General features: G+C 43.9%; 1 long non-coding RNA gene and 7 other non-coding genes across 9 annotated transcripts; all 8 read left to right on the top strand.

Moving 5' to 3' along the window:
• Window positions 1-3,288: 3,288 nt before the first annotated feature.
• On the top strand, window positions 3,289-13,104 carry LOC149446222 (uncharacterized). 2 transcript variants are annotated; one of them, XR_016306244.1, is made up of 12 exons: window positions 3,289-3,387; window positions 5,756-5,786; window positions 7,985-8,015; window positions 8,190-8,233; window positions 9,142-9,195; window positions 9,380-9,419; window positions 9,719-9,758; window positions 9,939-9,960; window positions 10,136-10,165; window positions 10,706-10,755; window positions 11,014-11,041; window positions 12,842-13,104. It is a non-coding gene; the product is annotated as an uncharacterized LOC149446222 (long non-coding RNA). The 2 variants fall into 2 exon arrangements; XR_016306245.1 differs by having other exon boundaries at window positions 3,387-3,464.
• On the top strand, window positions 5,607-5,676 carry LOC149446229 (small nucleolar RNA U25). The gene has a single exon (XR_016306253.1). It is a non-coding gene; the product is annotated as a small nucleolar RNA U25 (small nucleolar RNA).
• Window positions 5,841-5,911, top strand: LOC149446228 (small nucleolar RNA SNORD26). Its single transcript, XR_016306249.1, has one exon. It is a non-coding gene; the product is annotated as a small nucleolar RNA SNORD26 (small nucleolar RNA).
• On the top strand, window positions 9,553-9,618 carry LOC149446227 (small nucleolar RNA SNORD31). Its single transcript, XR_016306255.1, has one exon. It is a non-coding gene; the product is annotated as a small nucleolar RNA SNORD31 (small nucleolar RNA).
• LOC149446226 (small nucleolar RNA SNORD31) lies at window positions 9,808-9,876 on the top strand. Its single transcript, XR_016306254.1, has one exon. It is a non-coding gene; the product is annotated as a small nucleolar RNA SNORD31 (small nucleolar RNA).
• On the top strand, window positions 10,001-10,066 carry LOC149446225 (small nucleolar RNA SNORD29). Its single transcript, XR_016306250.1, has one exon. It is a non-coding gene; the product is annotated as a small nucleolar RNA SNORD29 (small nucleolar RNA).
• LOC149446224 (small nucleolar RNA SNORD30) lies at window positions 10,568-10,637 on the top strand. The gene has a single exon (XR_016306257.1). It is a non-coding gene; the product is annotated as a small nucleolar RNA SNORD30 (small nucleolar RNA).
• LOC149446223 (small nucleolar RNA SNORD22) lies at window positions 12,646-12,771 on the top strand. Its single transcript, XR_016306256.1, has one exon. It is a non-coding gene; the product is annotated as a small nucleolar RNA SNORD22 (small nucleolar RNA).
• Window positions 13,105-23,125: the final 10,021 nt, after the last annotated feature.

The raw sequence follows: 23,125 nt of genomic DNA, 5'->3' as shown, positions 1-23,125 counted from the left end.
ATAGCAGTTTTACTGCTACAGGGTGGTATTCCTGTGCAAAATCATGTATATAAACGTCATTTTGCACTTTTGCTACACGGGGGCACTTGTGCCCCCGGAAGAAATTTTCAGCTGTGAACTGTCACAGCACAGCACAAAACGATCTGCGAGCCTCCGCGAGCAACACCTACAGATTGTAAGTCAGGAAGCAAGAACAGAGCTATGGCTATGTTTACATAGCACTGTTGTGACGGGAAAGTCATGAATCATTTCTCTCTGTAGAGCTGAGAACACGATCCATCACTTCCCCAGTAAAAGCACGACGTACATCAAGCACATAGCTAGGCACACACTTAACCCTTTGATTGCCCCAGATGTTAACCCCTTCCCAACCTGTGTCATTAGTACAATGTCTGCATAATTTTAGCACTGATCACTGTATTAGTATCACTGGATCCCACAAAGTGTCAGTTAGTGTAAAAATGTCTGCCACAATATCACAGTCCCGCTGATCGCCACTATTACTGGTATTATAAAACAAAAAAAATTCCAGTATATATACTAAAGTTTGTAGATGCTATAACATTTGTGCAAACTAATCAATATACACTTATTGGGATTTTTTTACCAAAAATATGTAGCAGAATACATTTTGGTCTAAATTTATGAAGAAATTAGATTTTTTTAAATTTTTTATTGGATGTTTTATAGCAGAAAATATTTTTTTTTTCAAAATTGTCAGCATTTATTTGTTTATAGCACAAAAAGTAAAAACTGCAGAGGTGATCAAATTAGAGTTGCCGACTCATCCCTTTAAAACCAAACACATATTACTTACACAGGTTCTGAAGCTAATTTAACCACTTAAGGACCGCCCTATAGCACATATACTGCTACAGGGCAGCACCTGTGCGCAAAATCATGTATAAATACGTGATTTTGCATTTCCGGGTAGGAATGTCAATCACCGGGTCCCTCCCGGTAATTACCCGCCGGGGCCTGGTGATTACCGACAATCATCAACAGGGAGGAAGACTATTTTATTTAGTCTTCCTCCCTGTCAGCTCGAGCCTTCCTGCCCAGTGCCATTAGTACAGTGTCAGTGCTTTTTTTTTAGCACTGACCACTGTATTGGTGTCACTGGGGATGTCAGTGACACCGTTAGTTCCCCCCCCAGTGTCAGAATGTCCACTGCAGTCCCGCTAAAAATTGCTGATCGCCGCTATTACTAGTAGAAAAAAAAAGTCCCCGTATCTATACCGCCATTTGTAAATGCTATAACTTTCACGTAAACCAATTCATTTACATGTATTGGGATTTTTTTCAGCAAAGACGTCGCAGGATACATTTTGGTCCAAATTTATGACGAAATTTGATTTTTTAAAATTTTTTTACTGGACATGTTTATAGCAAAAAGTCCAAAATATTGTTTATTTTTTTCTCAAGATTGTTGGCCTTTTTTTGCTTATAGCGCAAAAAAAAAAAACCGCATAGGCAATCAAACACTACCAAAAGAATGCTCAATTCCTAAAAAAAAGATGTAAATTTAATTTGTGTGCAGCGTTTCATGACTGCGCAATTGTCAGTTAAAGTACCGCAGCACCGTAATGCAAAAAATGGCCTGGTCAGGAAGGGGGGGGGGGGGGAATCCTCTGGAGGTCAAGTGGTTAATGCAGATAAGGCACTAAGTGAGATTAATTGCCACTGTAATCAGCCACAGAACCTGTGTAATTAATATGTGTTCGGGTTTAAGTGGATGAGGTGGCAACCCTAGATCAAATACCACTGAAAGAAAGCTCCATTTTGGGGGAAAAAAGGACATAAATTTAATTTGGGTGCAGCATTGCATGACCACGCAATTGTCAGTTAAAGTAATGCGGCACTGTATCGCAAAAAATGTCCTGGTCAGGAAGGGGAGTAAATCCTCAGGAGGGCAAGTAGTTAATGAACAAACACATACCAAAGAGCATCACAACAAAGGCATATTAATTGCAAAAGGGTAGTCCTAAGCATGCATGTACATGATGGATAAAGTACCAGTTTGGCAAGTGGTTAATACGTGTTCAGGATATGTGTTCAGGTTTTACCCTCGGTTCACACCTAAGCGTTTTCCTCAGCGTTTTGCAGAAACGCACTACAGTCCATTTAACATGATTTCCTATGGGACACGTTCACATCTTTGCGTTTTCACCCGCTGCAATTTTTGGAAAGGGTCAGGGACTTTTTTGAATGCAAAACGTTGCATTTTTGGTTCTATAGACTTCAATGCAGAAAAGCATGTAGTGCATAAAAAATGTGGCAAAAATGCAACGTAAAACGCACTGCAGAAACAGATTATTATACAGGATTTATATAGCACCAACAGTTTGCTCAGCACTTTACAATATAACGGGAGACAATACAGCAACAGTACAGTTCAATACAAGAGGGATAGGAGGGACTGCTCCTCAGAGCTTACAATCTAGGAGGGAGGGGCTAGTGGCACAAAAGGTAATAACTGTGGGGGATGGACTGGTTGGAAGAGTAGAAGATTCCATTATTAGCTGAGGGCAGGATGGGCTTCCCTGAAGAGATAGGTTTTCAGAGATCACCTAAAAGTGAGCAGAGTAGGCGATAGTCTGATAAATTGGGGTAGAGAGTTCCAGAGGATTCGGGAAGCTCTGGAGAACTCCTGGAGACGAGCATAGCAGGAGGAGACAAGAGAGCTAGAGAGCAGATCTTGCGAGGAGCGAAGAGTACGGTTTGGGTGATAAGATCAAGTGCAAACTGCATAGGTGTGAACCCAGCTTTACATCCCGGTCCCGACTTTGAAATTGTGTGACTTACAGTGAAGTCGTATGACATGCCGATTTCAGGTGTGATTTGCAAGTCAACTAACACAGCTGTCTATGCAAATCGTACCAAAGTAGTGAAAGTACTACTTTAGAAATCGGTGTGGCTCCAAGTCGGAACCGCACTGATATGACCTCTGTAATTGCAGACAATAGGGTGCGACTTGTCATGTGATTTGTATGTTGTATAGCATGCCATGTCGCACCCAGAGTGAGCGGGGACTAAAGCAATGAGGTGACAACCTATTTATGAGCCATGATAAAAGTATGAACTCCTCCCTCTGTGTCATGTGTACACTACAGAGGATGAAGGATGAAGCCAGACAAAGCCGTTATACTTCTATCAGGGGATTGCTTTCTCAGTTTATCAAGTACAGTTACTCTTCACTTCCTATTTATTATCACATGACTCGACAACAGCGCGCCTTATAGAAGACGGAAATCCGGCTCAGCAGAGCGGGGAACTATGTGCGCATGCCCGTGATCATTCCCAGAGGGCCATGCGTGTCCCGTGCTGCTATTAAAGCCTCCGTCCCGCCTCCAATCGGCCATTTCGTTTGACCTTCTCACCACGGAGGTAAGGAGTACGGTGGTCTGGGTTATGGCTGCAGGCACACGTGGCATCTGATACGGGTGGAGGGGATTCCTGACCTGGTGATTGTTCTTTATACCTGGTGGGGCTTCCATGGGGAGGAATATGCTGATAGCTAGCTGCATGCACGCCCTTCCTCCCGGGATGCAGAAGTCATGAGGATAAAGGGACATGCAGCATCAATGTGATGAGGCCTGTAATGTGTACCCTATGGGCTGCTGGGAGGTTTCCATCTCAGTGATGTTGGGCCTGTGGAGCAGAGGGTGAGGCTCACGTGTGTACCCATGCATGTGCCCACCCTGTGCAGGAGCATGCTCCTTACTCCCTGTACACAGGGAGCAGATGTCTCCTGTGCAGGAGTGTCTTGAAACTGGCGTCCCATTCATTTCTAATGACACACAGCTTTTGTCATAGAACATGTGGCTCCCTGTGGACCTGCATTTTATATTTAGATACATTGGCTGTGCCCATGCAGATGCATGTCTCAATGAATGGGACACAGGCATGTGATAGATCTGCATCCCCAAGCTGGTAAAAGATCGGGATGCATGTCTGCACCCTGTGTGCTATTACAGGCATTTATATAGCCTCATCAGTGCTTTACATATAGTACATTCACATCATTACCTAACCCTCAAGTACGGTACAATCTGAGGTCTCTTTCATGCATACTAGGGCTGATTTAGATGGGATCGAATTAACCTACCAGCATGTCTTTGGCGTGTGGGAGGAAACTGGAGTACCCAGAGGAAACCCATGCAGGCACAGGGAGAACATGCAAATCCCAAACAGGTGGTGCTGTGGTTGGAATTTGAATAAATGGCCCTAGTACTGCCAGGCGGAAGTGTTAAGTACTGTGTGGGCCCTTAACCAGCTCTTGTTTGGCCGTACATTATACAACTTTCCTTTAGATTTACCAAAACCATAAAATGAGGTCAAACCATTTGTATGCAGTTGGTCAGACCCATGCATATAATATAAGGGTGGGCTTTTTTTTTCTAGGATTTGCCACTGCAAGGCTGCATGTCTGTCCCTTTTTCAGAGGGTTCTCTGTATAAAGTCCAGGTGTTTTGCATTTCTGAATTTGCCTCCATATAGCTGCTATGTCTATTCCTGCAATGGAGAAGCAATATGCTCTTTAGAGGGATTGTATAAAGCCTGGTTGATTTTTATTTGTGGTGAGTGCGTAGTGGAGGATCTACTCTGCACGGATGTCACTTCAACGTTTTAGTCATTGATTTTTCACAGTGATGGACACTTCACCCTTTGGTCTTTATTATTTCCACTTGTTTGACTAATAAGTCCACAACTATTTTGTTCATAGATTTTATTTTCCATATAAGCACTGCACTTTTATACATATAACTGGGTACAAACATTTAGAAGTTTAAGTTGATCCAGGGAATATCTTATTGCCTCATGGGGGTCAGGAATTTTTTCCCCTGCAGGCGCAAGTTGGATCATGCTTTGCTGGGTTTTTTGCCTTCCTCTGGATCAACTGTGGGTGTAGGATTATACCTTTTTATGGTTGAACTATATGGACTTGTGGGTTTTTTGCTTTTTCAGCCTGACTAATGTAGCATACCTGAAGGTAAATCTAAAGGAAACAGGACAAGAAAATTGTATAATCTATGGCTAGCTTTAATGGCACCCATGTTTGTTCTGTGGTGCTGGAACACCATGTGCTTCCATGCAATGTATTTAAAAAGGGTGGGGCCTTTTCTTGCAGGAACAGTGGCCCACTTAAATGAATGGACTGCTGTACCTGTGATGTGAGCCTAGGCTGTGATTTTTTTTTTTTTTTTTGGCCCCCCTCCCATGGCCTATTCACTAAACTAATAGTCTTCAGAATGCAGTGTAAAATGAAGGAGGGGGTTCTCCCCGTCTCCCCTTCATCAAATCATTCACAGAATGCAATCCGTTCTCAGAGAAAAATACTGGCGTTAAGCTTATGCCAGATCTGCCTGTACATCAGTGACAAGACAAATGTAAAGCATCACTCTTTCAAATAAAAATTTGGTTGTCCTTCCACTGGGGGTTGTATGAGGACTAACACTCATGGTTTTTCATCCCTTGGTTTCTCATTTCTGGGTGGGCTTTATTGATTTATTAAATGGTGGGTGTAGACCTGTGCCATGCTTTCCCGTGCTGGCTGAGCACATGGCTCATTCTCCTGGGCTGGGTGGAGGGTGTAGTCCTTGTGTTGTCTATGATGAGACTAATCACAGACCTGTTCTGAACTCCATGAGGACAGCTTTCATCTCTGAGCAACACATGTTGGCAGGGCTAGTACACTAATGTAAAATGGCTTTATTGCTGTAGTTTAAAATTTTTAAACATTTTTGTCTTTTAGGTGTCAGCCATGCATAGCAGAATTGGCAATGGTAAGTGTTTGCTGTTGAGGTGACAAATCTCTAGATGATATATATGCAGGCCTGCCACAAAGATGATAGACTTGAACTCTCTCTTTCTGTATTGGCAGTGGAGATAACCTCACTGGCTGAGTGGCAGCTGTAATAGGAAGTCACTCCATCTAAAACATGTCTGTGGGTGCTCATCCCTGTTTAGTAAACTGCAGCATATGTCCTTGCAGATGTTTAATTTGGCATATTGCATTCTCCTGCTATAGCAGGGGATCTGGTTTGCTTTTGAATAATTAATAATCAAATATCCGCAAAATTTCTGGTCTGTTGAAATGTTGATTGTCAGAGGCCGTTAACCACTTGACAACTGGGCTATAGCCGAATGACTGCTACAGCTCGGTTGTCCAGTCCTGGGAGGGCGCCATATGACTTCCTAGCGGTGCGCATCTGTGATTGTTGAGTCCTACGGACACAGCTGATCACATGACATGGTAAAAGGCCAATCACAGTAGCTGATCACATGATATGGTAAAAGGCCAATCCGTGGCTTTTTATCACATGATCGGCTGTGTCCAATGACAGCAGATCACTGGGTAAATGCAGTTGGCTGCACAGCGTGAAGAAAGTACTGCCGATAACTGGCAATTGTCAAAAAACAGATCGGCACTGGTGATCAGTGCCGCCTCATCAATGCATATCAGTGAAGGAGAAAAATTACCTGTTTGCAAAATTTTATAAAGGAAACAAACTTTATTTGCTTTTTGTTTATAGCACAAAAAATAAAACACCCAGTGGCAATTAAATACCACCAAAATTCTTTGAAAAATCTCATATGGGTACAATGTTGCTTGACCGCAATTGTCATTCAAAGTGCAACAGTGCTGAAAATTGGCCTGGGCAGTAAGGGGGGTACAAGTGCCCAGTAGGCAAGTGGTTAAGCACAAAATTTGGATACAGGCTGTTGGTCTTCAGTTTAGAAGGTCCCTGCATTTTAAAGTGTAAGTGTGCCTTCCACAGTTTCCAGTTAGTGATCCAGTTGTCTGTCTAGCTGGTCAATGTCCTAAAATGATCTGTTTAGATACAGCATGTCTGCAAAATGGGTGGGTATAGGCTAGCTATCCTCTGGTAGAAGACTGTACTTTGCTCATCTGCTAAAGTGTTCTCTACCCCAGGAGTCTCGACTTTCTAAACAAAGGGCCAGTTTATTCTCCTTCAGACCTTAGGGGGCTAGAAAGTGGCCAGCAGAACTGGAAATTTTCCTGGCATCAGTGGGGGGGGGGGGGGGGGGGGGGGAACATCACCACATTTGGCATCATTGGGATTAATGGTGCCCCATTTGCATCAGGTGGAAAAATGGTGCCCCTTCATTATCAGTTGGCAGGATAGCCTCTTCAGTTGGAGGAATAGTGTCCAAAGGGCCAGATCCAGCCCCTGGGCCACAGTTTATGGACCCTGCTGCAGCCCATAAGCCTGTCCCAGGGATCTTGGAAAGAATAGTGTCCCAGTGGGAGACATTTTGCCCCTTTATCAGTTGGGCAGAATAGTCTTGTCATTGGGAGACGTGGTGTCCTGAGGGTTGAATAAAGGGAAACAAAGGGCTGCGGTTTGGAGACCACGGCTCTAGCCCATAAGTCTGTCCCATGGAGCTTGCATGCCAAGTTATGTTATAACTTGGTTATCAGAAATCTACAATAGAATATTGGAGTAACTTTATGATCCCTGTACTGTTCAGACTATAAAGCACTACCTCCCAATTCTCAAAATTAGAGCTTCTTTTGAGCACAAATTCCCCTGAGTGATCTATGTACATTGCAAGGAGTTGCCATGTCCTACCTTTTCAGAATTCTGAGGACATGGTTGTTATAAAATCCCTCCCATTCTCCACGTTGTGTCCATGTGCAATCAGCTGCTGCACTTGCAGGGCACTGAGGTAAAATTGCAGGGCCTGCATCCCTTTAGACATTATTTCCCTTTGGGAATATCACCAAAAATGACTAGTTGAAGGGGATGCCCAAAATCTGACTTGTATCTTAAATTTCAGCTTTTTCTAAAATAAACATGCCAATCACACAAGCTGGAAATTACATTTTTTGGGGGCATCTGTGTACAGAATGCCTACAAGTAACCATATTGCATTTTACAGAATTACAATGCTTAATCCAGTACACTGGAGAACACAACTTGTATGTAATCATTCTTGCACTGTTCATGTTTTCTAGGATATGAAGATGGCTCCCAACAGCATCACAGGTGAGCAGTGAACACATGCAGGGTATAATGTGGTGGACATCGGTGATGATTTAATATAGACAAGCATATATCTGACTTATCAGTGAATGTTACCTTTGTTCTGAGATGCTGTTAATGACCAGAAAGGCCTGCTTCCATTTTACTTTAAACACTAACAAGTTTCTCTCTCCTCAGGGTGCCTTTTCATTTCAAAGTGTGGCACAGACTACATCAAATGGGTAGGTGTCATGACTTTCTAAGGGGGTTACAACAAGGTTTTTTGGGCATGCTAAATCTAGTAACAAACAGCAAGTGACCGTCACTATGCAGAGCTGAACCTAGTTTGTGACCAGTAAAATGGGTAAACCTTCTAGCGCATAAACAGAACCCTGAGATTTCTAGGCATCTTTTAATTCAAACCTCAAACTACCTATTGTTTTACTTGGTAAATGCCACCTACTTCTGCTTTGATTACTGGATTACATTGTTAGGGGGATGGGTTATTGGAAAAACCGCTATGAAATAGTTGGTGTAATGATTGCTACATTAGTTACTACTTTGCTCACTGTCCTGTCCTAGCCATGGGCAAAGACTTTAAAATCTAGTGTAGAAATCATCAGTATGTGGTCACAACCTGAAATGTGAATTTTGTGTGCAAAAACCAGATTAGGGGACAGTGTACCAACAGGAGCTTTCTGCTAGGAAATTGAGTTTGGGTGAAGAAAGCTAGTTTGATGAGATTTCCAGGCCTCAGGTAGTATGGTGACCATACCATGTAGATGTGTTTGAGACCAATTTCCCAATAAATGGGTCAAGATGGTCATACCAGTGAGCTGCCATTTTCAGTTTTTTGTTTTATATCATTAATATGCTTGGCAGAATCCCCTCTTTAGCCTCTTGGTTAAATGTGTACTTTCAGCGCTGGCCATACTTGGTTCTTTGGTTAAAAATCCCATTTGACATGCATGTAAACTTCATTGCTCTAGGCTTGTGTAATTAGTCTTGCTCCAAATGATGACTTAAAAGTCTCGTTCGTCTGAAATATTCTGAAGAATATTCCTAGCATGGTGGAGTTCTGATGGAGTGTAGGATAGGCTGTTAAATTGTTGCTGCTATTATTACAAAGCTAATGATCCTGTGTTCACAGCAGGTTAAATGTGGTGGAACATACAAAGACAAGACTTCAGCAGGATAAATCAAGGTAAGCATGGATTATGGCAGGTGTTAAACTTGTGGTCTGAAAGGATGAAAGCTTAACTATGAACATGGACGACACAAGTCTCATGGCAACTAGTCACCAAAGCCCTGATCAGACTAAATTTTGTCAAAGTACAGTAAGCTTGGCTGTGCACACTATAACTTTGACTATGAATTTTGTCTTACAGATGTCTATGGCCTAGAAAAGACCTTGATGGTATAAGACAGGTAAATGCAGTATTTTACTTCATTTCTGCTCTTACTTAAATGCACATTTGAGTTGCTGATTTGCAAAAATTGTTGAAGGCTTATGGGATTTAATCTACCGCTAATGCACTAAAATAACCAGCAAAAATATGAGCCTGTTATGATGACATTTTACCGCCCCAGTCTGATGTCTTGTGACTGAGTGGTATGTTCTGATAGCCCATATTCAGGGAAGTGCTCTGCAATTGGTTAAACTGCTGTACATACATGCACTTAGTGTTTGGATTGACAAGTCACTTTAAATTTTTTTTTTTTTGTAGGTATACCTGGGAATCTGGTGACACTGGATTTGTGTACCAGGTAAGTTGAGAAGCCTTGTTCAGGTTTTGACTATTTGAGCCAGTTTTGGCATTTTGTGATGACTTCTTTACCGCCCCAGTCTGATATTTAGTGATGGAGTGGTATGTTCTGAGTAGCATCTATTCAGGGATGTCCTCTGAAATTCTTTCACTGTCTTAAGGAATATCTTTCTCTTCACAGAAAACTGTGCGCTGTCCTGTGGGTAAGTAAGGAATATTTCTCTTTTGGGGGTGTGGGGTTCACTGCTGTGATGAGTCTTACTAGCTCACTTTGAAATAATAATGAAAATGTTTGAACTCCTGAGCAGTAGCCACTGTAAAGATGCAGATCTTGTGTACTTGTAAGAGTAAGTTAACTGACTATATTTTTGATTGCAGGTTTCTCAAAATGGATTTGCGAGGAAATAGGTGAGCAATATTAAAATAAAAAAACTTGACTAGAAAAATGGTAGCATGGGGGCTAAAGCTAGGTAACCTGAAAAATGGCAAATGCATAACTTGACTGCACATCTGAACAGTGAATCTGCAACTTTGTGGCGCTGCTGTCATATGGTGGATGTTGCCCAGGCATCAATAGAAACCATTTTTGGAATTGGGTGTCAGTTACCTATATCCCTGGTTAGGGTGTTCCCATGTGCAGCCTTGGATACAAACTGCCTCTGGTAAAGGGATCTACTAATGAACTAAACTTAATAGCTGCATACTGGCTGAAGTGAAGGTAATTGCCTCAGTTACAGCTGGCAAGTGGTAAAGATTTGCTCATGGATTGTGGTTGACAAGCTAGCTTATGTGTTGCCTATTTAACATCAAACTGATGATGATTTCTCATGGAATCTCGTTCGTCTGAAATTCTGATGAGACCTTATTATAACTGACAGTTTAAAAAAAAACAAATTGGGTGTATGCTTGCTTTTTTTGGCAGTGTCTGAATTGATTATCTTTTTACAGGAATTGATGGGACTACATGGAAATGTCCAGAACGGGAAAGCATGATGCATGTAAGAAGCTATACACATAAAATATGGGATGTGACTAGGACCCAAATGGATGTTAACCTGTAAACTAGTCTATCATAAAACTGAGATTTTATGAGAAACTTGAGGGGACACCAATGATGAATCATCCACTATACCCTGAGCTGGCATTGTGCTGGCTGTGACAAGGATTGTCGCTATACTGAAGAGATCCCCCTGTAGCTGTAGAGAAGGGCTGACTTTGAAAGACATTGTGTTAAATATTTCATTTTTTGTTTTCAGGTTTTAACTGGAGGGGAACATTTTTAAGGTAAGCTTTGTGGAACAAAACTCTGTATAGATTAAAGCAATTTTAAAGAATTTTTTTTTTCTTTGGGGAAAACACGTTTCTGTACTTGCCTACTGTGCAGTGATTTTTGCACAAAGCAGCTTGGGTCCCCTGCAGGTTCTCCTGGCCCCTCATGTCTGCCCCCATTGAAAGAAGCTTGCTATGGGGGTACCTTCTGCTCCATGTCAATTCAGAGCTACTGCTTAGCCCCTCTCGCCTCATTGGGTGACTAGCTGTGGACAGTGGTGGGAGCCAATGGCTCCTGCTTGCTTTCTGCCAATGAGGCAGAGACTCAGGACAGCCAAGGCTCATTCATATCACTGGATTGCAGTGAGGCTCAGGTAAGTTTTGGGGGTACTGCTGCAGTTCACCTTCATGCATAGAATGCATGAAGATAAACCTTCAGCCTTTACAACCACTTGGTTTTATCCAGTCTTTCTGCCTTTATGTATAGAAGCTTGGAATTTGCCTTACTACAGTGTGGGGTTTTTATTTATCTGTTTGGGAGATCTTACCAGTAAGTTTCAATTTGACAGTGGTAAGCAACTTGCAGTTGGCAATGGTGTTGGTCTACCTTGACTGCTGGGCATACTTTGTAGGTCTGCATATGCCTCCTATAGACCTGATATGTGGCACATTGGTTGGATTGTACACCTGCAGAATATTTCTGATTTCAAAGCTGTGGCTAGCATCAAAGTGATCTTACTGGTAAGATCAAAGGCAAACTTCTTGCAACATTTTTCTTAGACTGTTGTACACACAAAGGAATGATGCAAAACATACTAAAACATCAGTGTGCCTGCTTGTGTGGATGTACAGTGGTATCTTGGCTAATTGGTATGTTGAGGATATGGTTTTAAAATCAAATGGCTACAAAATCTTAACTAGCTAGAGTTAAATTTTTTAATCACCTGGATGCTGCCTATGTCCCCTGCCTGCTCTGCACTGAACTGAGCAAGTGAACTCTAATCTCTTCTCCCACTCTGGTGTTTTGCCCCTCCAGCACTCACTGGAGAGCTTGGCTGTGGAGGGGGTGAGCATCAGCTTGATTAGATTTAGCCAGGCTTCTGAGTGGATCCTGACCATATAGTTGGGATCTTTTCAGAGCCTGGACTGGCTGAGATCAGCAGACTAGGCTTTAGCCCATGGTCAGCTGAAAACTGATCACAGGAGTGCAGCGCTAACTGCACACCTGTGATCCATAGAAGTATAGCTAAACATTTTGGCTAGAGGTCTGATTTCCATAGGTCAAGAACTGCTCCCCACAGGGCTTGGCATAAATGTACATTGTACTGTTAAAATTTACAAGTTAATCATGCACTCCATAATCTGAATGCAGTGATGGCACAGAATGCTGATGTGGCAAGATTTGACAGTTAACTGGCTAAGTCAGTATCTGCTTGTCTTGAGCATGTGTTTATTTTTATTTTCTAAAGTGGTCCTAGAGAAACTTTTTGGCTTGGGCAAGATCTATGGGCAACATACTTGTGCCTCAGTGTATAGTTTGGGGTTTTTCCTTTCTCTGGGGCACACCTGATGTGGAGGATAATGCTGGTGGCAATGGCTTTTTGTATCTTGTAAACTATCCCCAAGGATGAAACCTTCACATGTCCGACCATCTGAACTCCACCAGAGCCTGAAAAGGTGAACCCACTGGTGTAGCCATTTGGAACAGATGGATAACCTGTTCCTGATGGAACAGTCTGAGGGGATTGCATTCTGAACTGTCAAGCAATGTTAAATAACTTTTCAAGTTGTGTAATAACATTGTTCTTTTTGTAGGTACAAGGACTTGTAAGGAGCATGAGAAGCCATTCAATAAAACACCACAAAAGCACTTTACACTTTAAAACTGCCCTATTTGTGCTCACATCTCAGGCCTGAGGGCAGTCTTGCTCACCAGCAGCATTTACAACACTTGTTAACTCTAACCTCGACTCTCAATGTATATCCTTGTCCTTAAAATACTATTGAACACTGTACTGGATGGACTTTTGAGATTTAACAGTTTACTATATTGTAGCTAAATAAAAGTTTGAAAACAATTTGTGTGGATCATTGGTTTTAGTGGGTTTCTAAGGATTTTGTACAATACAAGGTAATATGTGCACACAATGCTCCACAAGAGAATCTCAAAACCTTTAGGAGTTTAAAGAACTAAAGGGGTGGAGGGGGGAATCTGTTGTGGGTGAAGTCACTCCTTGGCCAAACCAAATCCACCTGGCTGGATGTAATATATACAGCTTGTCCTTTTTTGGATCAGTTCTTCATTCAAGAGGTACCATGACATCTACACTGGGTTGGAGAACCTCCAGGGTTAGTCTAGTACTGCAACTGTAATGGGGGGGTTATCAATCTGTCTAGTGTTTAGCCAGTGACAGTCTGTTTAGGAGGAATTCAAAACACTGGCTTTGCTGAGATGGGGTCAAATTCTAGAGCTGAATGATGGTGATAGTTGGGTGGTGTGTGCTACAATCTTTCACATTTTATACTTCAGTGTTACAGTACATAACTTGTACAGGCTTCCAAGCTAATACATAAAATGGACTCAGGAGAAACAATCTGCAATTGGTAAACTTTTTTAGCAGTTGATAAACTATATTGTATGTCAGATCAGTGCTGCTTCCTGTGACTCATAGGTAACTTTTTTCAATTGCTGGTGCATGATATCAGAAGGGTGTAATAAGGAAATTATAAAATGGAGATGTAAAGTAGAGGATCCAGTAAAAAACTAGATGGGTAAGGGCAAAGTTCTGTGGCAGCCTGTTGCTAAATTGCTTGGCAAAGGCAGCAGCAAATTGAGGAGTAGACCTCGTCTGATAGGTCTATTGAAACCTTTCTTTGAAAGCAAGATTCTCTAATTTGCCAGGCATGCATAAGGTATTCTATTCTAATTTCCTCTAGCTTGTTGAGCCACAGTGGTGGGGACCTTCCATTTTTCAGGGGGTTTATAGGCATTGGCTTTGTTCAGTAAGCGAAGGACTGACTTGAGGGCTCGTTCACGCTTGACTGTTATACCAACACTTGCCAAACGCCCCTATAGCATTTGGCAAGCGTTGGTCCGGTGTTTGCGGAGCGGTTTTTTAACACTCGGTAAACATCGCATGTGCGTTTTTAGCAGTGGTTGCTAGGCATTTGCCGAGCGTTAAACTCTCCCCAAACACCTATAATGAAGTTTAAATGGTGTTACTGCTCCGCAACCGTCGGGTGTTTGCAGAGCGGCACCATAGACTAGAATAGGAGGCTTCAACACCTCCTGACTCGACCAGAGGTGTCTGTTATTCCGCAACGCTAATGCTCCCATTAGAACAGCACCATGTGCAGAATTGTCAGGCGTTTGGGAAGCGGTTTTACTGCTTCCCAAATGACTGCTGCCTGCACACGACACTAGTGTGAACGTAGCCTAAGACTAATGGAGCTGTGTAGAAGAGGCAATGATCATCTGGGAGTATGGAATCTGGACATGACCAGAATATACAGTAGTCTTTCCCTGTGTTGCAGTGCCAGCAGATGTTTAACATTGGAATAGGAGGTATGTAATGAAGAGGTCAAGTAATTGACACTTGTCTCCTGCATTTTTGTAATCTGATTTCTGCATATACAGCCATGGCCAAAATATTTACTAAAGGTTTTTCTTTTTTATTGTTACAACACAAAGTGAAGAAAAGCCAAATCTGACATTCTAACCCCCAAAATGGACTGAATAAGATTATTGGCACCTTCTTAGAATTGTAAAATTGCATTCTGAGTTTGCTTCTGAAATGAAACTCGGCTTTGTTAACAGATATTAATGTTCCTATGTCTACTGTACACTATCAAATTTACAGCCCATTGTGCTGTAGCTAATCTCAATGTGGGCAAAAGGGGAACTTGTGCAACACAGGATTGTTTGGAAGAAGAACCTTGATCAAATATAAGCTGACCTCCAGGCACATGGTACAACTGCTTGCACTACATGTTGCTATCTGAATGCAAAGAGAGGGTAGACCCAGGAGGACCCCCCCCCCCGGCTTACAAATTAAAAAAAAAAGCCAGGTTAGTTTGCCAAAACTTAACTGAGGAAGCCAAAATCCTTTTGGGAGGATGTGCTGTGGACAGAAAAGACAGCTTTTTTTTTTTTGGTAAAGCCAATCATTCTGTTTTCATTAATTAAAAAAATATTTAACCACTTGCCTACTGGGCACTTATACCCCCTTCCTGCTCAGGCCAATTGTCAGCTTTTGCAATTTGACAATTGCATGGTCATGCAATGCTACCCAGATGAAACTTTCTTTTTCACACAAATAGAGCTTTCTTTTTGTGATATTTAATTGCCGCTGGGTTTTATATTTTTTGCTATAAACAAATGTGAAAAAATCTGAGTTTCTATTTTACAAATGGTTGGTTCATCTCCACTGATGTGCATTGATGAGGTGGCACTGATCAGGTACAATCTGTATGCTGCTAGTTGTCTGCAGTACTTTCCTCACTCTGTGATGGTGAGGTAAAAGGCTGCTGTGATTGGCCTTTTACCATGTGATCAGCTTTGTCCTTGGGACACAGATTACTGAGGGTGCATTCTAGGAGGATTTCATGATGCCCTCCCAGAACTGGACAACCGTGCTGTAGCTGTCATTTGGCTATAGCACAGTTGGCAAGTGGTTAAATAGCCAGCTATAGTGGAGGTTCACTGTTTTGGGGGTTGCTTTGCTGTTTCAGGCACTGGATGTCTTGACTGCATGGCATTATGAAATCTGAAGACTACTGGGGTGCAATGTAGAGCCCACCCACTGTCAGAGTTGGGCCTCCATCAGAGGTCATGGGTTTTACAGCAGGACAATGACTCTAAGCACTCAAATGGTTAAAGACAGCGCTGGAGTACTGAACTGGCCAGCAATGAATCTAGATCTCATAGTACACCTGTGGAGAGATCTCAAAACAGCAGTTGGGGAAAGGAACCCTTCCACTCGGAGAGACTTTTTTTTTTTCTTTTCCAGTCAAGGCACCCTTTAAAATAGTCTTGAGACACCCCATTCTAAAATGTGAAAACTCTTCTAATAGTTCTATGTAATGCAGCAACATCCACACATGTAGGACACCCAACATTAGAAGTGGATTTTTTTTCTACCAAAGCAAATACACGTTTGCACACTGGTACTGACTAGTATTCTAATGTTTCTCTTCTCCCTCAGTTTTTCTCCATCACTGAGCTAATGTGACACCAGCACTGATGGAGAGGGGCAAGGGTGGGTCAAACTAGGATGCTGTGCAGGCAACTGACATTCTTATCAACTTATGATGTCATTGGTTGTCAGGATGCTGGTGGCTAGAAGGTCATAATGGTGCACAATGAAAACCTGTGCCTTTGTGTAACTAAGAGGCAAGCTTGTTCCACTCATTGGCTTGTATACAAGTTTTGGGAAATTATGCATTTTGCCAAGGCACCCTGGTTGAGAAAGGTTGGAAACCGTGCCATACATACTGTGTATGCATAAAGTATTCAGACCCCTTAATTTTTTATTTTATGTTGCAGCCTGATACTACAGTTGTTTAAATTAATTTTTTCCTCAATCTATACTCCATACCCCATAGGAGCAAAGTGAAAACCAGAATTTTAAAAATGTTTGCAAATTTATGAAAGGAAAAACTGAAATATTCTATAGGCATAAGTATTCAGACCCTTTGCAACAACACTTGACATTTAGCTCAGGTGCCTTCCATTTCTGTTGATGCTGAGAAATTGATTGGACATGATTTGAAAAAGCACACACCTCTCTATAAAGGGTTTCACAGCTGACAAGGCATACTATCAGAAACAAAAGCTGTGAGGTAACAAAAACTGCCCGTGGAGCTCAGAGACAGGGTTATTGAAAGACAGATCTGGGGAAGGCAAAATTCTGCACTGAAAGTTCCCAAGAGCATAGTGACCACTATAATTCTCAAATGGAAGAAGATTGGCACAACCAGGACTCTTACAATAGCTGGTCGCCCAGTCAAACTGGGCAATTGGTGTGAAAGGGCCTTAGTAAGAGAGGTGGCCAGAATGGTCACTGAGCTCCAGAGATCCTGTGTGGAGATGGGGCAAAGTTTCAGACGCACAACCATCACTGCAGCCCTCCACCGATCTGGGCTTTATGGCCGTGTGTAGGTGGAAGCCTCTCCTCAGTGCAAAATACATGAAAACCTACTAGGAGTTTGCAAAAGCTGCACTGTACTGTCTTTTGGCTGAACTTGTACAACTCCTGGCTGTACTGGGCACACTTAGGCAGTATATCATGCTCCTGGCTGTCTTGCACAACTCTTGGCTGCACTGGTATTGAGCTGTAAGGTAAAACACCCCACAGTCACTTCTCCACTTAGCAGCAGGACCAAGTACTCGCTCAGTCCCAGAATAGTAGAGCTTCCTTTTTTTATGGCTCTATTCAGACTCTGACCCAGGCTCTGTTTGGTAGGCCGCCTAGCTGAAACCTTGATGTCTGCACAAGACTCATCAGCTTCCACTCTGTCTCTCATCCTTTGCCCCAGGGCTAGAGCGCCTAGCACAGGGGTTTCCAGAAGGCTGGACCCTGGAACTCTGCACACTGGCTGCCAGGCCCCAGACTATTTATGGGCTTTCCCTCTGCCTGCTGGGCATGCCTTCCCAGGGATTGGCCGAAGGCTGCTTGTCCTGCTGTCCCACTATATTTCTAGAAATATCTAGAAGATGGGGAAGTAGCAGAATAGCAGCCTGTGAGGCAATGAACAGCCCCAAGCAATTAAACCCTGTTCCGTTGATTACGGTGAAACTAAAACTAAATTTAGCTAGAAACCTACTCTGACTAGGAGGGTGCTACATCTCTGCTGTTTTAGAAGAGTTAAACTTATTGGTAACACTATTTCCAATAGTCTTTAAGAACAGTAGGGTTCCTGTATTTTTTTTGTTGACTGTCAGAATAGCCAGAGTAAGGGTTAACAATTTTCCACCTGGTTCCTTTGTTTTTCAGATTGAAATATAACAAATATATAGAGCGGGATGGTGCTGACATATTTGTTATATGCACTATATTGCCAAATGTATTGGGGCACCCCTTCAAATCATTGGATTCAGGTGTATAAAATCAAGCACCTAGGCATGTAAAATATATAGAGTAAGAGTGAGCGCACATAAAAAATTGTAAATAGCTGCTAGAACATAGGATAAAACCTCTTAATCCTCAAAACAGAACATGTAATATAAATATAAATATGCAGCGCTGTATCAAATAGTGCACAAAAGTGAAAAAAATAGGGTAAGGGTGCGAGATCTGACCAGTGATCATGCTATGGCTGTATTTGGGAGTCTCTGGGGCCCATAATCCTGGTGTCCTATGTGGGTTACCTGTCTGGCCCAGGAGGGCCTTTGGACAGTGCCATTTTCTTGTAGCCCACAGCAGCCTTCTCCTGGCTTCTGAAGGTCGGGAACACATGGCTGTCCCCTGGTAGCACCTTGTGATCTGTGGTGAGCCCTTCCTGGGGATTCCATTATCTCCTTCTCTTCTGGGCAGCTTAGGGGTGGTCTTCTTTCCAGCCTAGTACCCTGGGATACCTAGGTGCGGCATCGCCTGTTGGATAGTTTGATCCCTATGGAGTCTCAGGAACATGTTACACCCGGACCCCCTCCTGGATATGGTAGATCCTTCCTTTCCTATAGACGTGCTGTCGGCCATCCTCCCGCATGGAGACAGCGTTTGGACGCAGGGTTAGTAGGAGGCCCTCCACAATCACCCTCATACTTGGACTACTCTGAGCCCCAGTCAGGCTCTTTTGCTGCCAGTCCCATGTTCACTGCGGACCCAGATAATGACCCCCCCCCGACTCCTCACATGAGCAGGATGGGTCCTCTGCCTCTGTCATTGCACAGGAAAAGGAGTTAGTTTCCGCTCTCATTGATTCTGTGCAGGAGATGCTGAAGATTGAGGATCCCCTGGGAGCATCTGATGTGGTACTTGTTTCTTTTGGTATGCACAAACCAGCACGGACTGCTAAGGTCTTCCCTTACCCCCCATATTTTGTAAAAATTTGTCTATAAAGACTGGGGTCACCCAAAACATCCGTTTGTTCTCCCAAAGTGCTTTGCGGTATGCTACACCTGTGAGGAGAGCCTCCTGAAAAAGTGGACCTCTCCTCCTGTTGTGGACCCTCCAATATCCCAGCTGAACAAGGCTACGGTGATCCCAGTGGAGGAAAACCCCCCTCCTTTAAGGACCCTGCGGATTGCAGGGGGGAGACGGTGGCTTGTTCCATGTTCTCCACTGCTGGTTCTGCACTCTGGCCTGTCCTGGCCACGGCCCTGATTTCCCAGACCCTGACCGAATGGGCCAAGGTTCTACGGCAAGCCTTGACTTCTAGCCAGATGGCTCAAGTGTACGTGTAACTGGTGGACCAGTTGGTCCAGGGGCTAAAGTGTGTTTGTGACGTGTGTCTTGATGCTTCCCCACTCCTCTCCAAACTTTCTATTTCGGCAGTAGTGCGGTGGCGATTCCTGCGGCACAAGTATTGGTTGGCTGACCAGACCTCCAAAAAGGCTTTGGCGGATTTGCCCTTCCTGGGGGTCCGGCTGTTTGGAGCTACGCTGGATGACATTATCAAGATCCTTACAGGTAGCAAGCGTACCTTTCTACCACAGTCCAAGAAGAGAAAAGAACTACATAGTAGGACAGGGCCGACTTTAATAGTACGTAAGCAAATTTTTCGCTCCCTGGGTCCTCCGCAAAGATATCCAAATTCTTCAAGGCTCCCGTGGGAGGAGCCAATCACCCCTGGACCCAGAGACCCTCTAAGCCCACGGACAAGCCTTGCTCAGCGTGAAGGTTTGCCACCACCCAATTCCAGGGTGGGGAATTGCATTCGCTGGTTTTTGGGCTCGTGGACTTCCATTCTTGACAAGTGGATCAGGACTTCCATTCTTGACAAGTGGCTACAAAGTAAAATTTCACTCCTTTCTGCCGGATAGGTTCTTTCCCTCCAATCTGTGGCTTTCACTGGCCCATCTGCAGACCCTGTACAGGTCTGTGCAGGATCTGCTTCTTCATGGAGTGATTATCCCGGTTTCTGAGTTGGAGCATTTCAGGGAATTTTACTCCAACCTGTTCACCGTTCCCAAGACGGATGGGGTTCACCTGATCCTGGACCTCAAAGCCCTGAATGCCTGTGTGCGGGTTCACAAGTTCAAAATGGAATCCATTCACTCGGTGGTGGCCTCCCTTCACCAGGGGGACTTTCTGGTGTTTATAGACATCAAGGACACTTACCTGCACATTCCCATCTACGTGGGGATCACCATACATTCCCTACAGGACGGGTGGATCCTGAACCACAGAAAGTTGGTGTTGACCAAATTCTTGGAGTATCTGGGGATGATCTCGATTTGGAGCAGTCCAAGGTGTTCCTCCCAATGGACAAACTACATAAACTCTGGTCAGTGGTCTGGCAGCTTTTGGCCTCCAAACAACCCTCCCTGCAGATTTGCATGCAGGTCCTGGGCCTGATGGTGGCTTCCTTTGAGGCAGTTCCGTATACCCAGTTCCATATAAGAACTCTGCAGAAGGAAATAATATCCTAAAGGAACAGGTCTTCCTTGGCCCTGGACATTCGAATTCACCTGGGGCAATCGACGAGGGCCTCTCTCCTCTGGTGGCTGCGGTCTCCGGCTCTTCAGAATGGAAAGTCCTTCTTTCCTCTACAATGGATTGTAGTCACAATGGATGCCAGCCTGTCGGGCTGGGGAGGAGTCCTGGGATTGGAATCTGCTCAGGGTCTCTAGACTCCAGGGGAAGCTTGACTGCCCATCAATGTTCTGGAGCTTTAGGTGATCAGATTGTCGCTGGCGCATTAGATGGATTGCCTATGGGGTCTGCCGATCCAGTCAGACAACGCCACTGCAGTGGCATACGTGATCCATCAGGTGAGCATGAGAAGTGCAGCAGTGGCGCTAAAGGCATCTCTCATCCTGAGATGGGCAGAAAGGTTTGTTGCTCTGTCCACCGTACATATTCTGGGGGTCAAATTGGCAAGCAGATTATCTCAGCCATCAGACATTGGATCAGGGCGAATGGTCCCTGTACCTGCAGGTGTTCCATCAGTTCTGCCTTTGCTGGGGGATGCCGGATGTGGATCTTTCGGTGTCCTGCCTCAACTGGAAGATTCCAAGGTTCATAGCAAGATCGTTAGATCCTCTGATGGATGCGACAGATGCATTGGTGGCACCATGGGATCAGTACAATCTCTTCTATGCCTTCCTACCCCTCAGGCTGATTCTTAGCCTACTACATAGGATAAAGACCAAAGTGATCCCGGTCATCCTGGTGGTTCCGAACTGGCCTCACTGCCCCTGGCACACCAATATGGTGGCGGATGCTTCCCGGCGGCAGCCTTTTTGAGAGGACCTTCAATCTCCCTGGGTGCCTGGGGTGGTCTAGTGTTCCATCCTGGTCCAGGGCCAGTGTTCCACCCTGCTTTACTGTCACTGGCTTTGACGGCATGACTATTGAAAGCCAGGTTCTGAAGGACGGGGTTGTCTGGCTTGATGATTTAGACTATGCTAAAGGATCGTAAGTCTACCTCCTGGAAGATTTACCATCGCACCTGGAGAGCTTTGGTGTGCAGCACTGGGGTTCCATCCTCGCTCATTCTTGGTGGCTCAGGTGTTGGCTTTTCTCCTGCATGGCGTGGATCAGAATCTGGCCTTGAGCACAATCAAGGGTCAAGTCTCTGCTTTGGCTGTTTTCTTTCAGCATCCCTTGGCCACGTATTCTATGGTTTGCACTTTAATTCAGCGGGTTCATCATGTGGTGCCTCCTGTACGCTCACGTTGCACCCATGGGACTTAAATTTAGCACTGTCAGTTCTTCTGCAGCCTCACCTTGAGAGAATTTGGGATAATCCCTTACACTTTAGCAGAAAGTTGCCCTTTTGGTTGCTATCATTTCAGCTTGGAGGGTGTCAGAGTTAGCGGCCTTGTCCTGTAGGCTGCCTTATCTGGTTTTGCATAAAGGATGCTGAAGGTGGTGTTGGATTTCTACCTAAATAAGGATATTGTCCTGTCTTCTCTGTGTCCTCAGCTGACACACCCTAAGGAGGTGGCTCTGCACTCCCTGGACGTGCTTAGTGCAATTTGTGTGTACCTTTCTGTAACAGCTGCCTTTTGGAGATCATATTCTCTTTTTGTGCTCACAGATGGTCCGAAGAAAGGCCTGGCGGCCTCTTCTGCCACAATTTCCCTGTCACTGCACACTCCACCCGGGAGGTTAGCGCCTCCTGGGCATTCCGATATCAGGCATCTGTTTCTAAAGTTTGCAAAGAGGCGACCTGGTTGTCTATGCACACGATTACTAAGTTTTATAAACTTGATGTGTTCCGATGCTAGCTTGGGCCACAAAGTTTTGCAAGTGGCCATTTAGGATACCTGAGCACCCCTTTGGGTGGTTCGGAGTGTTGGCATGTTTACCTGGGTTTTGCTCCATTAGTTGGTTTATCCTCCCTTCATTATGACACTGCTTGGGTACATCCCTGTTTGGTTGTGGATAAAGAAGATGCTGTGTCCGTCAATGAACGTAAGAGAAAACGAGATTTTTTTGTTACTCCCCATAAAATCCCTTTCTCTGAGTTCATTGATGAACACAGCACCCACCCATCTATGGATTTTTACACCCTGACACTGCTTGTGACTGACTGAAGGCCTATAGCAGAGAATGGGTTTTATGACCAGAGAGGACTGCCCATAGGAGGTGCCAAAGTTTTTTTTCTGCCTAGTGTCCTACTCCTGTAGGTGGGGCTATAAAACCCTGTTTGTTTATGGATAAAGAATATACTATGTCCACCAATGAACTCAGAAAAAGGGCTTTTATGGTGAGTATCAAAAAAATCAATTTGTTTTCCATTTTGGATTGCATAAGGGAGGGTTTTAAGCCCTGTCCATTTATTTTTTTTTTCCATCTGTGTCCCATTGGAGAGATTTACCTTCACTTCCTGTTCTATAGCCAAAACAGGAAGTGAGAGATAATCCCCACAAATTAAGGGAATTCCTTGGGTACTTCTGGATCACCAGAACTAGTGTCCCCATTGGAAAAT

This window comes from Staurois parvus, unplaced genomic scaffold (genome assembly GCF_062004578.1).
Source record: "Staurois parvus isolate SC_StPar_1 unplaced genomic scaffold, SC_StPar_1.0 ptg000694l, whole genome shotgun sequence".
Classification (NCBI taxonomy): domain Eukaryota; kingdom Metazoa; phylum Chordata; class Amphibia; order Anura; family Ranidae; genus Staurois; species Staurois parvus.
This window is presented reverse-complemented; position numbering and strand designations above follow the sequence as displayed.